At 40.8% G+C, this 15,564-nt stretch overlaps 1 protein-coding gene across 1 annotated transcript in view; it reads left to right on the top strand.

The window, feature by feature from the left end:
* The first annotated feature begins 5,801 nt into the window (after positions 1-5,801).
* The window catches only part of NCALD (neurocalcin delta), a 266,759-nt gene continuing 256,996 nt past the window's right edge, over positions 5,802-15,564 (top strand). Inside the window, exon 1 of the mRNA XM_032858567.1 lies at positions 5,802-5,854. The gene's annotated coding sequence lies outside the window, so the exon portion shown is untranslated. The remainder of the gene's footprint in view (positions 5,855-15,564) is intronic.

A 15,564-nucleotide genomic window follows, 5' to 3' on the forward strand; every position in this document is an offset into this window, starting at 1 on the left:
GAGGGTAGGGTCAAGTGAAGGGAGAGGCAGGGGACAGACTGCCTTGGCCCAGGGAGGAGTTTCCATCTTGAAAAAAACAGAGTTGCTAGATGGACCCTTCTGGAGGTGGGATGGGGAGGGGTTGGTTGGTTAGAGAACACAGAGACCTGGATATCACTCAGTGGAAAACTGTAAAGAGTGTGGCAAGGCTGAAACATGGGGTATGAGGAGGGACACCATGTTGAAATTTAAATTCTTCCTATAAGTAACCCATTAAGGAGTGAGTATGATTAGGGGAATGACATATCGAATATTTATTTGGAAAAGATAAATGTCAAGGATGGATGAATCAATTGAAGTCATTGAAGGCTAAAAGACCTTGAAACTGTCTAGTAGGTGGGGATTAAGGCTTGACCTAGGCAGTGGCAATAAGGATAGAGAACAGGGGACCAAGATGCTCAGCAGGCACAATCTATAGAATTTGGTTATTGACGAGAGGAGGAGTGTTAAATAATGTTCAGGTTCCTGGCTTTTGTGGTAAGTGGAAAGGGATAGCAAGAGGGGAACAGTTTGGGGCAATAGAGGTTGAGTTATATTTATCCCTGATAAGTGCTAGTGCTTATGGGAGATCAGCCTGTTGTTTGTTACCCAAGTAACTGATTAGTTAGTGTCTTCTGACACTGATGAAATTCTCCCTGAATATTTTTGATGTATTAACATGGTATTTATTGAGAGAGTTATAAGCATGCAAACTACTTATAAAGGAGAACTTGCAGTTTACAACCGACAGATTGATTTTATTCCAAATGGCTGATGACAGACTTATTTTTTTGTATTTGAGAGATATTTGACTTTGTCGCCGTTTTTGAAAAATATGTTATTTTTGGTATGTTTCGATGGTGGGTTTTCAAAAACAGTTAAATATTACCACTAAGCTTGCTGTGTTTTGTTTGCTTCCCATTCAGCTTCCCATTAAATATACAAGTATAACATCTGGCACTCTTCTTTTTAAGGACTCTGGAAAAAGAGCTGCAAGGATTAGACTTAGCACTTGACAAATCATCCAACTGTAATATTTTCATCTAGAATTCAGTCTGAAGCTGACTGAAATGGCCATGTCAGGACCAGTGCTGTGTAATGTCACAGAGGAGCCACTTAGGAGAATTCCTAATATGGTCGGGGCATTCTTGAGATGCATGGAATGGCCCATTCGTGTGGTATCATGCAGGGTGGGAACGCAGCTATAACATGTCGAGTGACAGGATCCATAGAACGTTTCTTTTCTGTTATTTGTCAGACTACAGCCCCACTGGCTGATAATGGCAGTTCTTTCTTCTTTCTTGGCTTCATTTTTCCAAATCCTTGGACTCTGAACTGGAAAGTTCCTTTCCTGCTTGAAAGTCATATATTCTGAGAGTTGGAAGGGACCTCAATAACTATCTTAATCTGAACCATGGCATTTTTGCACATGAGAAAAATGAGACACAGAGAGGTTAAAGAATTTGGCCGTAGTCATCCAGATAATTGTTGAACTCTCCAGCCCTCCTAGAATCCCCTTTCCAAATGGGCAGAATGGCAGCCTCCCTCTTCTTTTTAGTTTTTTGCCAGAAGTTAGTGTTTTTTTCACATTATGAAGCCACTTGGAAATAACCTATCTCCTTTGAAAGGAGAAACAACGTTTTACTCAGCAACTTATTTTTGTTTTTTTCCCGAATGGGTTTTCATTCTAACCCAGTGTGACGCCCCTCTCTTCTGAGAGAGCTTTCACAGCACTGCGGGACATCTCTCTAATGGCCAGCGCTGCCCTGCTGGATGTCTGCAGAACAGTTAACAGCCAAACCCCATGCACTTTGAGCATGGCATTGCCTCCAAGTTCAGGAAAGGAGAGTTGCTAGAAACTGGTTGGCCCCTTTGCGTGAGCCCTTGGAACAGATGATACTAGGAACTTCTCCAGAAGCAACCATTTATCAAAACAAACTTTTGAAAATATCCTTGATTCTTGAAATTAAAAATCTCACACAAGTATCCTAGGACTGAGCACCCCTGTGACTCCTGAGGCCTGTAGACTTTGCTGCCACTGAAGGGCGGGCATGGGGTAGGCGAGGTGGTCCCTGGAGCAGGGCCCAGACGGGAACGCATGGGAGATTTGAAAATGAGTTTGAGGGAGAAGAGGGAAACTTGCTGTTTACTGTCTCAGCTTGTGGGGAAAGAATTTGGGAGCCTTGTGCTCGTGAAACGTAATGTCCACTCAGTCCTTTCTCTCTACACGTTCCCCCAACAAAATAATCCTCTGGGTGTGGGGTTGGGCGGGGAGCACGTGGGAGCAGGTGCTAAGCCTTGCTCTGGCTTTGTTGTCTGTGTTAGACTAAGTGCTGGGTTTCAAAAGCCAAAACCTTTTTCTCTGCTCCTGCCTGAGCATCTCTTCTGTGAGGTGGTGGACACCATAGGATCCTCCTTCTGGAAAAGGGGAGGGAGGGTCTCAGGGGATAAGACAAGGAGGGGGAAACATCAATTACTAGCTCAAAGCAGAATCCTGCCACCTTTGTAAGAGTTCAGTTAAAGGCAAAGAGGGACCGCTTAAGTGCGATGTTCTCAACCTGAGCTGTCTCCAAGAGCAACAAATGAGTGCTGTTAGCTGAGCTAATCACACAGAATGATGAGAAAATGCATCCTAGTGGATTATCCTCAAATCCTTGGAGTAAACAGAGTTTTTTTTTCTTGCTATAGCAAAGCTTAAATCTGTATCCAAAGAGTCATAGAATATTGGAATTTTATGGGAATTCAGAGATGTGGTGTGCTGGGTCTTCCCTGTCTTCCCAGATCTAGTTTTCCCCTCTTCCACGATGTTCCGAGCCCTGGGACCATGATCTCCAAGGATCACATCAATGGGTTTATCTGGCCTATGGCTTCTTCCTGGATTTGGCCACTGGGAGATACCCGCTTCACCATTCCTTGGCAGTTTCCTTAACCCTGTCCATGCCTTGTAAATAATCCCCTTCATTAAAACTCCTATTTGAGTTGTAGTCTTTTTCTTTCTGGGACCCTGAATATAACTGTTTTACAGATGAGGAAACTGATGCACAGAGAGGCCTACTGGCTTTTCCGGTGGTATCTCTTTTCTGCTCCTTTTCCCTGCCATGGTTGAGCACTCGTAAATTGAGACTCCAAGACCCTGGAATGCTAGACTGTGGATGAGGGAACTGTAGTCTGCTCTACTCTAATGTGATGGCACATTTCTAAGAAATTTCCTTTTACTTAAAAATGATGTTCTTAAAAATGGTATTTTACATGGTGTATTCAGACAATGGAATAGTATTCAGCCTTAAAAAAGAAGGAAATCCTGTCATTTGCAACAGCATGGATGAACCAGCCAGTCCTTCATGATTCCACTTCTTTTTTTTTTTTCACTTTTTTTTTTAATTTTATTTTTTATAAACATATATTTTTTTCCCCAGGGGCATGATTCCACTTCTAAGAACTGTCTAAAGTATTCACACTCATAGAGCAGAAGGTAGAGTGATGGCTGCCAGGGGTCAGGGAGGTGGAAAAGGAAAGTTACTATTCAATGAATGTAAGTTTCAGTTACAAGTTCTAGAGATCTGCTGTACCACATTGTGCCTATAGTTAACAACACTCTATTATACAGCTAAAAGTCCAAGTGGGTAGATCTCTCTCTCTTGTATTTTTTAATCATACACACAGAATAAGAAGCAAAAAAAAAAAGAAGAAGAAGAAGAAAGAAGAAGAAGGAAGAAGAAAAGAAGAAGAAGAAGAAGGAGGAGGAGGAGGAGGGGGAAGAAGAAGAAGAAGAAGGAAGAAGAAAAGAAGAAGAAGAAGTAGTAGTAGTAGTAGTAGTAGTAGTATTTTAATATATTAAAAAGTCATTAGAGAGAAGACATACCTTGGGGAGGACTCTGTCCATGAGTGTGTGGCTGGGCTAGTGGAAAGTCAGGAAATGCCTTCTTGCTCCAGGGTGGAAGCCCCTGGGCCAGGGCCTGGCTGGAGGAGGGGGGTTAAATTTATCCCTTCCTTCCCCTTTAGCCCAGTGCCTCGAGCACTCATCTCCTTACTTCAGTGTGTGACCACTCAAAATTTCTGGTCATACTTTTGACTGTGTGTGTGTGTGTGTGTGTGTGTGCATAAAAGAGAGAGAGAGAGGAAGAGAGAGAAAGAATTTACATTCTTCCTTTTAAGAACTTTCCTGAGTTCTCTGAAGAGTCTTTTTTAACTTCTCATATTTCATTGATTCTCAAGTTTTATCTTTCTCACATTTTGGTACTCTGATACCAGAATATGCCTACAACCAGAAGCATCTTTTGTTGCAGCTAGTCGGGTGGTGGTTGTGCTGTAGCTGCATTGCCTGGGCACGTGTGAACTTGCTAGTTCCGGTAGCGTGACAACAACTGAAACCCTTATTGCTTCAGTCAGCAATCCATTTGATGACCATCTGGGAAAGGAATGTAAGTTGCAGGTGTTGACTGCAATCTTCTGCTATCTATTAGTAAGATTTTCTTGCCAGCGCTTGTGGATAAGTATTAGAAGCTTAGAAAAAAATCCTGAATACAATCCTTGAGCACTCTTTTAGGATGTGCTATATTACTAAAGCTCTTAGTGGCAGAGAGGACAATATTATGTGGGAAGATGCACTCCCTGGATATTGTGTCAAATGTGAGTCAAAGAATGGCTTCTGAATGTGAGTATCTAAACCAAAGTAAATTTGCATCCCTAACCAATTTATTCCACTCACTTTTTCGTGTTTTCCTCTTTTAAGGATATGTTAAACCCAGGCTTTGCGTAAGTCCAGTAGGGCTCTTTCAATAAGTATGAAATAAAAGTCCTAAATTGTAGTGTATCACAGTTTAATGTGCAGCTGATTTTCTTCCTTCCTTGTTGTTATATAAAACAGCATTGTCTCTTACCATCAGAGAATCTTAACAATCAATGATATGTGGTAGGAAAGTAGGAAGTCTGTTAATTGAGCAGCATGAATCAAAAGATGAGTTAGAAAGCTAAGGAGTGAGGAATGGGTTTAGAAATTCTTTTACTGTATAAATATTTATTAAGTTTTACTGTGAGACCAGGGCTGGGCGAGGCATAAGGATATAGCTGTGAACAAAACAGTCATGATCCCTGGGCTCCCAGGGAAGACAAGGTCTACTGAATTATGAGTTGCATGCATGATGTTACAGAAAAGTGCTGGCTTCTTTGGAAATATAAAGAGAGGAACTTAAGATGGTCAAGGGGAGCAGATGGCTGACTGAGGAAGTGACACTTGAGTGGAGAATGGAAGGACAAGTAGGAAATAGTCAAGTGGAGGTGAGTGGGAGGGGGCGATAATCTTGGCAGAGTGAGAGAACATTGTGTATGAAAGCAGGAAAGTGGCAAGGAAGGAGAAGCTGAAGGAGGTATAGGGTAGCTGGAGCACGGACAGTGGTCTGAAGATGAGAAACAAAGCTAGAGATGTAGGTGGGCCTCAGATGATGAAGGGCTCTATAGGACATGACAAGAAGGTTGCCCAAGTATAAGAGGAAGTTATGGAAGGGGTTTCAGGAGGAGTGTAAGTCTGTGTCCTCAAACTTTGGAATTGCCATTCTGGCTGCCATGCAAAAATGGAAGGCTGTAGGTCAAAAACAGATGACAAGAGCATGGTAGTAGCCATCCTCACTTGATTCGAGGGAAGGAAATTGGGGTGGGCAGAAGTTATCAAATGATGCAGGGGAATCCTGGAGTAAGTGATAGTTCCCATCACTGGTTGCATTCCTCAGATATTATATCCTTAGTTCCTGATAATCTAACACAATAACTTTCTTTGTTTTTGACAGAGTGACTTCTTCTGACTTGAGCCTACAGCGTGCTTTGAGAAATCTGCCACCAGGTAAATATAGAACAAGAGCTTTCAGATTTATAAGCCACACTTCTCTCCCAAGACTCCCTAAGACCTAAATTCAACATCTTATTTAATCCTTGGAATAGCCCTTTGAGTCAGGTGTTGCCTTATTTCCATCTTGTACATGAGGAAGTAGAGGCACAAAGAGGTCTGGTAATTTTATCAACATGCACAAAGGTGCTTATGGCAGCATAAATTACAGTAGCTGAATGAAACAAAAAGGAAAGAATCTAAACATCCAACAGTGGTTAAATTGTATCAAATCAATTATGGTACATCATTTTTGATGGTGGTATTTTACCAATATTCTTTATCAGATTAAGAAATTTCTTTCCTACTCCTGGTTTGTTAAAAGTAAATTAGTTCACCTGTACATTAAATTTTATTGAATGTTTTTCTAATCTACTGAAGTGATCAAGTGATTTTTATCCTTTGATAAAAATTTTGTTCATGATAATTTAGCCCCCCTCCTCCATTAATTGATTTTCTAATGTTAAGCTATCTTGCATTGCTAATGATACATACCCTTTCTGTACTCAGTGAGATGTAGTTTGCTAAACTATAGTCCTGAGATTGGCTAAAATTTTCCTGTCTAGTATTTGCACTATCAGGAATGGTTTTCAAAATACTAGAATTACTGGCTACTTGGATGTGTGATGAAACTTGACGCCAAAACAGTTTGGGTGTGGTGTTTTCCTTGAGCGAAGAATTTTCACCTACTGTTTTGATTCCTGACTTATTTAGATTTTCTATTTCTTCTTGAGTCAGTTTTGGTAAGTTATGGTTTCGGCTACATACACACATTTCTGTTGGCTTTGTTTGCAGGAGGGGAATTTCTGGGTCTTGGAGTAGGTATATGTTCAGCGTTAGCAGACTATATCAAAGAATTTTTCAAAACGGTTGCATTGATTTAAAAATTTACATGCCAGTCAGGAATATGTGATGGTTCTGGTTTTCCATATTTTCCCAATACAAGGTATTTTCTGTTTTTGTTAGTTTGATTGGTTGCTTTTTATTTAAGCTCTACTGGTGGGTGTGTAATATCATATTGTAGTTTTAATTTGTATTTCCCGATAGACCAGTAAAGTGAAGTACATTTTTGTATGTTAATTGACTGTTCATATATCTTGTTTATGAAAGTCCTTTTCAAATCTTAAAAAAAATTGAGGTGATTACTCTTTTTTTTTTTTAAATTGAGTTGTCTTATTGAATTATCTTTTTTTAAAATTGTAGACATTTTTAATAATATGTACTCTGGATTTGAGCTTTTGCTAGGATATATGTGTTGTAAATATCTCCTCTTTTTCCTGTGGTTTATCTTTCACTCTCTTTTTAATGAACAGAAATTCCTTTAAAATGGTACAAAGTATTTGTTTTTTTTGTTTTTTGTTTTCCTTTGTGGTTGGCACTATTGTGTACTATTTAAGAAATCTTGGCCTTATTCCAAGATCAGAAAGATATTTTCCATTTCCTTCTGAAAGCTATATCATTCTACTTTTATATTTTGATCTATAATACATCTGAAATTGATTTTATTGTGTATCATGTGAAGTAGAGGGTCAAGATTAATTTTTTCCATGTGGATACACACTTGACCAAGCACCATCATTTGGCCGAAGTACTATTTATCTATTTATTTATTTTGGTTAGGCTTCCTGAGGAATAATTAATACATGGTAAAATTCACTCTGTTGAAGTTTGTGGTTTGATAAGTTTAAACAAATGTATAGTCATGTAACCACCACCACAGCCACCACCACGGTCTTCTACACCTGGAAGAGTGTTGTTCATAGAAGATCTACTTTCCCTACTTGCTGCCCTTGACAATTACTGATCTGATTTCTGTCCCAGAATTTTTCTTTTTTCATAATATGTAAATGAAGTCATAGAGTATATAGACTTCCATTTCAGACTTCTTTCACTTAGCATAGGATTTTGAGATTCATACGTGTTTTTGCCTGTATTGGTAGTTCATTCTTTTTTATTGCTGAGTGGAATTCACTGTATGGATGTACCACAATGTGTTTATCCATTCACCAATTAATGAACACTTGGGCTATTTATAGTTTTTGGCTATCTGAGTAAAGCTACTGTGATCATTAGTTAATGGGTCTTTGTATAGATTTATGTTTTCACTTTTCTTGGTTAAGTTACTAGCAGTCAGATTATTGGGTCATAAGGTAAGTATGGCAATTGTACGTTTAGTATTATTTGAGAACAATCCCTCTGGCTGTTTCAAAAGTGACTATGTCATTTTGCATTCCAGTCAGCAATATATTAACGTGTTACTTGCTCCACAGCCTCCTAGCACTTGGTATTAATCAGTCTTTGTAATTTTAGAAATTTGAGTTGGTATACAGTGGTACCTCATTGTAGCTTTCATTCTCATTTCCCTTATATGTTAAGCACCTTTTCACATGTTTCTTTACCATCTGTATACCTTCTTTGGTGAAGTGTCTGTTCAAATCATTCACTCATTTTTAAACTTATATTACCTATCTTTCTGTTACAGATCTTTAATTGAATATATTGGGGATACCAGCCCTTTATCAAATATGTGCTTGCAAATACCTTTTCCCAATATGTGGCATTTTTTTTTTCCATATTCTTAAAAGTGTCATTAAAAGGGCAGAACTTTTTAATTTTCATGAAGTTCAACTTATCATTTTTTTTCTTTTATGAGTATCAGTTTTGTGTCCTAAGAAATCCTTCCTAAAACCAGGGCTACAAATACATACTTTTTTTGGTAGAAATTATATAGTTTTAAATTTTACATTTAGTTATATGATATATTTTGAGGTAATTTTTGTATCTGGTGTGAGGTAAAAGTCACAGTTCACTTTTTTATATGGACGTCTAGGTTTTCCAGCACTATGTATTAAAAAAGCTATACTTTGTCCTCTTTAATTACCTTGGCACTCTTTCTTTCTCTCCTCTGGTGCTCTAATTAAGTGCATATCAGACAATATGATATTGCTCTATAGCTCTCAGATACTTAAAAAAAATTCTCATTTCTCTTTAGATAATTTCTATTGATCAATCTGAAAGTTCACTGATTCTTTAAATGTATCCTATCAAATGAAACCTTTACTTCTGATAGGCATTTTTTATTTCTAGAATTTCTCTTCGTTTCCTGTAGTTTCCATGTCTCTCCTGATTTTTTCCATCTTTTCTTCCATTTATTCTTCTTTTCCATGAGCACCTTTTACATATTAATCATAGCTATATTAAAATCTCAGTCTGAGTATTCCAAAATCTGAATCATCTTTATCTAGTTGCTCTGTCTTGACGGTGGGTTGATTTTCCTTAGTTTTAAAAATATGTCATAATTTTGGTTGAATGTTGGACATTGCTTTTAGAAAAGTAGTAAATAATATTGCTACCCAGAAATGGCACACTTCTTCTTTTGTAAGGTGATCTATGTGAGGGGTCATGTTAATCTTGTTAGCAGATGACAAGATCAGTAAGTAGTTAGTAGGGAGTTAGTAGAGTGGGATTGGGCTCCCAGCTGCTGGAGTTACCCTCAGCCCACCAGACGCCAGCATTCTTCAGTGGTAGCCTGTAGTTACCTTGTGCTTAGTGTGGCCGGTGTGCCAGAGGGTCTTTCTCACTGTCAAACTCTATCCTCGGCTTTCAGCAGACTGGCCACACCTGCTCCGCTGAAGGGATCTCTCTCCACGTTGGTGCTCATCTAGAAGTAGACCATTCTTGCCCTGTGCTCAGAGTAATGCAGGGACTGTGGTGGTGGAGTTGTCTGTTTTCCTGGTCCAGCCTCAGTCTTGGGCAGGCCTTGTGTGTCTACACCTCGGGACCTGGTCTTTGTCCCTGTCCCTGTTCCTGTTCCTCTTCCTGGTGGTCCATCTCTGCCTTGTGTCTGCGGGTATCTTGGGGAGAGAGACTTTCCTGCCCCTCCCTGGTGGAGGGTATAGCTAGCAGACCTCTGCAGACCTCTTCTTCATGTCATTACCGGACTCTGGGTCTGAGAGTTTGTTGTCTTTCCATCAGGGCAGGTAGCTTTTGCTTCTGCCCTTCTCAAGAATCAGTGGATCTTTGCTTGAATCTTGGGAGTGGGATGGTTTTCTGCTCCTCTCCCAGTGGTTTAAAGCTCTTGCTTAATGTGGAATAGAATTGTGGGAAGTGGATGGGTTTCTGGCCTGTGTCCTTCTAAAGGATCACTCTTCAGTCCCTGACAGTCTTTCTCAGGAGTAGCACTGGAAACCTATGGGGAAAGAAGCTGGAGAGAGGGTCTCGGGGATTCCATACTGTCACGCTAGTACACACTAGCCCCATAAGATTCATCAATATGGTGGCTGTTTTCTTCTTCCCTGCTTTTATGATGGCCACTCCTTCCTATGATACTCTGTCAAAGGTCACAGTCTGGGTGTCCCATCAGCCTTGGAGATCCATGCTATTCTCTAAATTAGTTCACCTGGTTGTCTTGTGACCTTAGCTCTCTGACCGGCTCAGGGCAAGTTATGCTTCTGTTAATTAGACAGCTTTTTCTGTGGCTTTGTGTATCTTCAGTGGATGCAGAACGATGTTGTAGCTTTTTAAGAGTCTCTGGTCTTAAAGGGAAATTTGGGTTGTAAATCCAGTCCAAAATGGATAAAAGCCGAATCAAAAGAAGGCAATAAAACCACAATCCAAAACTTAATGGGAAAACTGAGAGGCTTTAAATTTTCTTCTTCTCTTGGGTTGGCATTCTTCTTTTTTCTTTCTCAGGAAATGACTGCCTCCGGGGGCAGGAACTGCATAATAGAATAGCTTGACTGTGGCCTCTCCCTGCTCTTGTTGCCTTCATGAGAAGGAGAGGAGAAAGGGAGGCCCGGGAAAAGAAAACAAGAAAGAGACTGCAAGCAGGCACTGCGGAGGTTTGCGGTGTCTCAGAAAAGCGGTGTGAGGTACAGTGTCCTGAAGAAGACCAGATGGCCACGGCACTTAGGAGTGCAGTGTCGTGATTCCAGACACATCTTGATTCCCCAGCATGCCAGGCACAGTCACGTTGACTTATGGCTTGGATATGTTTAACCTTCTGTATCCTTGCTACTCCAGGGGTGGTCCGGGGACCAGCGGCAGCGGCAGCCCCTGAGAACCGGTTAGAAATGTGGAGTGCACATCCCATTCAGACCCGATGAATCAGAACCTACATTTTAACAATATTCGGAGGGCTGCTTATGCCCTTGGATCTTTGGGAAGTGGTGTTTTACAAAATCGCTGTTTCTTTTCCCTTTTAGCCAACTGTGCTTTTAATAATGAGATTAAAATCCTTCGAAGTCAAAATATTGTGAAGGTAATCCTACCTTAATAATAAACTGGGACATAGTGCATAAAATTAAGGCATTTAAATGAATTTTTTAATTAAGTTACTGAATATAATTGAACAATGATCATTGATATGCATACTTAAAATCTTCTTATTTTCAAAAGCTTTCTTGAGTTTTGGTTCCTAGCCCTCAAAAACCTTGACTTTTTCTTGTAGCAAGGATTTTTCTGTTGCTTCTTCTTGTAAAGGTATTTCTTAGACCTATGAAGCTGGCTTCATAGGGGCACTTTGGCCTTCCTCTCTTCAGTTTAAGAAAGAAGTTCCTTCATGAAGCCTCTATTGATGCTTCAAAACCTGGCATGAGGGGTTCCAGCAAGGACCCATCCCTCTGTGAAGGTCCTTGCCAAGAGCCCTCAGCTTTCAAATCTTCCCAACTTTGAGTACCTTGTGATGAAATGATGGGAATATGCTGCCAGAATTCTGATTTTCTTTATTTTTCCTCAACTTTCTATAAAAGTTAATTTTACACTTATCCCAATTCTTAAGTTGTCCTCTTTCCTTTGATACCATAAAAAAGCCAGCCATGATCGCTAGAATATAGTGCCTGCTTTCCTTTTCCCTTTCCTTGTCTTTCCATGTCTCTGACATGAAGTCAGAGAGTTCTGGTGATATTATTACATTGCTTTAACATAATTTTTTCAATGTGGGACCATCATGTGTGTGTTCTCAGCATGTAGATAGAGAAAGGCACAAGGACATGACTCCTTGCTGAGCCAACCCAGGCAAAGAGTAGTCTCCGTTGCCCGAGGCCACTAAATTCTGCTTTAATGTCAGTGGTCACCCTTAGCTGCAAGGGAGTCTGGGAAATGGATCTTTGGAGTTGGGCACATTGCTGCTGGGTTTGCTATGGGTGGGGAACTGAATGCAGACTCCAGACAGGGAGCTAAACGTTGGCTTTTTTCCCAGGGATGCTGGATTGGAGAAGGAGCTTAAATTATGGTCACGGTCAGCTGTTATCAGGCCTCCTATTACTTTTGCTGCTGAAATAGTCATTCATGGGAAAGAAAAATAAATACTGCTAAGGCCAGAAGTAGAAGGGAGGGTGCCCAGACCTCCAAGTCCTTTCCCTCAGTCTCAACCCCTTGAGAAGTCACTTCCTGGAGGAGGGGTAAAGGGATAAAGCAAAGGGAAGCTGTCACCTTCTAGTAGTTTTAAGAAGACAAAGGGTTTGGTCTTATGTGCCCTGGGGAGGAGAGCATGGTGTTTCCCCTGATAATTGTTATATACATATGTGTGTGTTACACACACACACACACACACACTCTCTCTCTCTCTCAGTATAATTCCGTAGAATGCTGCTGTTGTGTTATATTTGTTTCTTTATATACATTTCTCAACTCCTGCTATTAATGACCTTGTAGTATAGTTAGTTTTTGGCTATGGGAGTTGCGAAAGGGAGAGTTTGCACGTGCTGAAGTTGTGAATTCCTCACAAAGGAGGTGCAGACAAACTGTGTATATGTTGTAAAGACTGGGTAGCATTGTCCCAGGTAGAGAAGGGCGATTCATGGCGAATGCAGCATGGGCTGTAGCCAGCAAACTTCCAAGCTACTTTGGAAGCTCCCATAGGATTCTTCCTAGGGTCCCCTCCACCGCACATAGCAACCCACCAAACAACAAACAAGCTGCTACTACTCCCCTCACCCACTGGTATGCAGCAGGCTCTGGCCCCTCTCTGCAGCCTTATCATCTTTGACTCCTGCTGTCAGGCCGATTTGGAAACCCACAACAAGCCCAGCTCCCTACACAAGGCTCAGTTCAGGCTTGTGAGCTGACAGCTAATTGTCGCTGCTGATTACTTTGCTGACAGTGCTTTGTGGCTATTTTGGTTTTTCTCGAGCATTCCTTAATTAGAGGAAATGACATCGCATGCTCTCCGCTGAGTCTCTTGTCGGATATTATTACATTTGTTAAGAGAATCAGGCAACATTTGGGTTTCTTCCTGCAAGCTGGGTATGAGGGTCGTAGCCTGTGGTGCAGTTGGCTTGGCAAAGCAGTGACCCCCTACCCAACTCTGAGTCAGCTTTGCCACTGGTGTGAGGGGAGAACATTTTACATTTCCAGTGTGGGCTCAAGTACGCAAGGCTGCTTGGGGCCTCACGTTCATGGAGCAATGTCACACGGAAACTTAATGCCTACAGTGGCTCTTGCCCTGGATGGCATCCTGGCTCTCTTCTCCCTGCAATAAGCTAGTTCAGGATTCCTTTGATATTTACCTTTCTGGTTGACATGGAGAGATGCTTCCATTTTTTTCCCTGGAGAAATACAGGTATGACCAAGGATGGCTCCTATTTGGTGAAGTTTTAGAGGTAGTTTCCATGTAGTATGAGAGCAGTAGTAAGTGAGATCTTAACTACATTGCTTTAATTAGCAAGAAGAATGCGCTTATGTTAGAAACTATTCTGAATCATAAAATAAGTTTGAAGAGCTTTATAACTCTTCGCAGACTAACTGAAATCCACAGAATAACTTTTACCAGCTGTTTTTAAAGTATGACTACCTTCTAAAGCTACTTTACTGAATGCTTTATTTTGGAATAGATGTGTTTATTTTCACATAAACCATGTGTGAAAGTTAAAAAATATCAGTTTATCTGTCTAAAGAGTATGGACTGTATTTTTTTTCCCCTAAGTTTTTGGTTTTTGTATTAACTGCTTTGCAATAAGGATTATTAAGTCTGATAGGGTGCCCTCTGGTTTCCCAAAACAGCATGAGACATACCTCCTTCCCTCAAAGAACTTACCTTCTAATTGGGAAACTAACATTCTCCAGTAGTCCTTTTTGCATGGCTTCCTCAAACAATGTATGTGATTATGTGGTTTTTCTCTAGGAGTGTTGAGTGTTGGAGCAGAGAACACAGAATACAGGATGAATCCAGGGTTAAAAAGAGAAGAGGACAAACATACTGAGGGTTCTATGGAGAGATCATAAGCATTAGATTATTCCTAGAAGGAAAGGAGCCCAAGGGGTGTGTGTAGGTGGAGAGAGGTGGGAAGGATCATGAAGGTGGAGGAAGTGATTAATGGACATGGTGGGTGGATGGAAGGACTCCATGAGGTCAACAAAGACATGGAGAGTATTAAGGGGTGGGAGAGATAGAGCAAAATGCTACCTATTTCCTGCAAGTCTGTCTTATCTCTTCAACCAAAGGGTAAAACGGGGCCAGGCCTGGTGTTTCTTTTATGTCTCTTTTAGCTCTTGGTTCATTCTGATGCTCTAGCATGTACTTCCTAAATATTTCCTGAAGAAATTCAGCTCACTAATGGGTTTTGTGAAGATCAGTTGGGGTCAATGTGATCAAATTTCTTTCACACATATGGAAATGATTGAAGTGCTCATTGGTTTATGTCTCTGGTGAGCCCCAAAGTGATTCCTGGTCTAATCTGAGGGCGTGAGCACGCACACGTGTGCTACAGTGAGGAAGTATCTGTCATCTGATATTTGTTCATTCCTGTTGGGGGAAGGGAAAGCATCACCAGGGAGACAGTTTAGGTAGACTTCAGAGAGTCCCAAGTGTCCCGGATGTGATTTCTCCTCACCGGTAAAGCTAAAAGTGCTGTTTCTTTATAGAAGCCAATAGTTTTCATTTTCCTTTTCATGATTTTTCCGGCTAAGTGCATTTGAAGTCCCACAGGAACTTCAGCTTCTTTCTGATCTTCTTACTGTCCCCTCTGCTCTATTTAACTACTTCTTCAGTTTCTATTTAGCCGAAGTCATCCCCATGAAAGACTTCCACACCTGAAGTCACAGCAAAAGCTAGAGAATAAAATTCCAATTTGGAATAAAAGCTAAAACTTTACAAGATAGTCCTATATACTCTTGTATATTTTATAATGAACTTACTGCTGCCTGGGCGCCATGCCCACTGTGAGTTCTTTGCAGTGGTGTCCTCCAGTCACCAGGTTACCCACACGCTGGTCCAGCGCTGGGATGCAGCGGAGGCTCGCGGCCATATGTGCACCTGCCGCGGTGTGTCAGATGTCCAGTTCAGACACACCAGCAGTGTCTCTAATGCAGATTTTCCTAGGTAGCATTGTAAGGTTCCTTAACCTGTACCTCAGACGCTGCAGACTTGATCAGAATCATGCGGTTACCATGGTATCCAGAGAGCCCTTAGAGCTCATCGACTTCTTCAGGCAGAGAAAAAGATGGTAAACTGCTCCAGCGGAACACTTTCTACCTTAGAAGCTGAGAATAGACACTATATTTATCAGCAACAGCAAATCTGATTTTCAAAATTTCTCTCAAGCATAATCTTTGATAAGATATCTGCTGAAAACTGCTCACAGGTTATATGTGCTTGCACCGACTTTAGCAGATTTTCTTTCGTTGCTGATCTGGAAGCTTCTTTTTGAATAAAATAGAAATGTGAATGG

This window comes from Lontra canadensis, unplaced genomic scaffold, assembly GCF_010015895.1.
Source record: "Lontra canadensis isolate GAN:19392208 unplaced genomic scaffold, GSC_riverotter_1.0 scaffold15, whole genome shotgun sequence".
Lineage (NCBI taxonomy): Eukaryota > Metazoa > Chordata > Mammalia > Carnivora > Mustelidae > Lontra > Lontra canadensis.